Below are 2,125 nucleotides of genomic sequence, written 5' to 3'. Positions count from 1 at the left end.
GGGTCTCTTTATCATTTTCATCCCTCCCACTTTCTCTTTCACAAACACTATACCACTCTCCAATCATGTCCCTGTTCTTCTCTCTCTCTCTCTCTCTCTCTCTCTCTCTCTCTCTCCAGTCTCTCGCCCAACACACATTTGGTGACATCACAGCCAAATTGTCCAATCACCAGTGTGCCAATCTGTCACTGTCAAAGCCCTGACCAATCAGCCGCAGTATGCTAATTGTCCCCAGCCAATGGCAGTGAGTGTGGCTCTGCCAGTGTTGTATATAAAGCAGGCACACAGTCAAACAGGCACAGGCACATATCAGGATAGAAAGAATACTCCAGTGCTTTATGTCATGCATGAATAAAGGAAATCTGTCACTGTCTGGTTGGAAAAGAGCAAACAGAGTTCATCAACAGAAAGTCAAGAGGAAGATGAAGAGGAGAGAAAGCAAAAGTATACTTTTTATTACATAATTTCTTCCCCTCCGCTGTGGTGATGACTCCTCAGTGAGAGAACCCAACCACATGACGCACACATGCACAGGCAAACTCCTCAGCACTGAATGCCAAATCAAACAGGTTGAGTCATTTTAAACACGACTCACAAACTATAAAAAACAGAATTACCCCTCATACATTCACCTGCTCTGATGAAAACCAGACCATCTGAGAGAGATGTTGATGATGATGATGATGATGATGATGATGATGATGAACTATTTCTTTCTGTTGAGTCAGCAACAAGTCAAAAGCCAATCATTACAGTACAATCCTCCCCATTTTCTCTCTGAGTGTATTTTTTCTATTTCACAGAATTTCTGCAGGATTCTCATCTCAGTATTGGCTGTTACAACACATGCTCTAATATAGTGGCTCCCCACTGGGGGGCGCCAGAGATCTCAGGGGGTGCACACAACTTTGTCTGCTGAGGTTGTGAGGTTACCAAAATTATTATTTACAAAAATTTAATTTATAAAATACCAATTACACACCCAATTGGATAATCAAAGTATAATCCAAATTGAAACATATTTTTGGTCCACATTTGAATTCATTAAGCTATTTATTACCTATTTAGTGTGTGTATGCAGTTAGGGGTTGGGGTTGGGGGGCCTGACTTGTCTTGGACACAGGGGGGGCTTCAAGGAAAAAAGGTTGGGAACCACTGCTCTAATATGTAGAGCAATACGGTACAACAAGATGGATGATCCACACGGAGAAACATTTATATTTGTGCTGTACGGTACAAATAATTAGTATAAATAAATAATATTAAACATATTCAAGTTCACATGTTTGATTGCGTTAAAACACTGATTCATTTGACACTGATCAATCCTTTTATGTCAAAGTGAGAACAGATATCTACACATAAGTGTGCACAAGTCAGGGTATGATACAAGAACATTTTCGATCACTGAACATCACTATAGCAGTGCTGGAAGGTTGTGTATAAATCAGGCTGTTACACTGGTTTATACATATTCATCACTATATGATTGCATGCTCCTTCTACTGTACTGCTTCGATTTAGCACTGAAAGAAAATATCATAGTCAAACTTAGTCGACTCCTCCATAAACATCACTTTTCAGTTAAAATTGTTCGCCCAACGTGGGGCTCGAACCCACGACCCTGAGATTAAGAGTCTCATGCTCTACCGACTGAGCTAGCCGGGCTGCTTCACATCCAGTCATATCTACCTTCAACTCTAGGGGCGCCCGCACTACATTGATCGCTACATAGGATGTAGGCTGACAGACAGGGTCACTTATGATTTTCATTATGGTTCTTATATTTTCTATATCTTTAGAATATTTTTATTGTATTTTTCTTTATTGCATTTTTAACAGTTCTGTACTTTTTGCTCTTAATTCCACTATGCTGCTGCGTCAAACGTGAATTGCCCACAGGGATCAATAAAGGAACATCTTATCTTGTTTTGAAAGCAGGTCACATCCTTAGGTGATTCTGAGTTTTCTAGATGAAACTTACAAATGTTTAGCTTATAGCCTCCATGTATGAACTAAACATAAAATAAAATGCTTATAGGCCTACTGCCTGAAAAAAGAACCACACTGACAGGAAAAGTGTAAGTACAAGTTACTCATTTCGGTTCACACTATCATAGGCATC

The 2,125-nt window shown here is 39.8% G+C and overlaps 1 non-coding gene across 1 annotated transcript; it reads right to left on the bottom strand.

Annotated features, from left to right (window-relative positions):
- Positions 1 to 1,595: 1,595 nt before the first annotated feature.
- trnak-cuu (transfer RNA lysine (anticodon CUU)) lies at positions 1,596 to 1,668 on the bottom strand. Its single transcript has one exon. It is a non-coding gene; the product is annotated as a tRNA-Lys (tRNA).
- Between the last annotated feature and the right edge of the window lie 457 nt (positions 1,669 to 2,125).

Source organism: Dicentrarchus labrax, unplaced genomic scaffold (assembly GCF_905237075.1).
Source record: "Dicentrarchus labrax unplaced genomic scaffold, dlabrax2021, whole genome shotgun sequence".
Taxonomy (NCBI): Eukaryota; Metazoa; Chordata; class Actinopteri; family Moronidae; genus Dicentrarchus; species Dicentrarchus labrax.
Note: the sequence above shows the minus strand (reverse complement) of the source record. Positions and strands in the feature narration are given on the sequence as shown.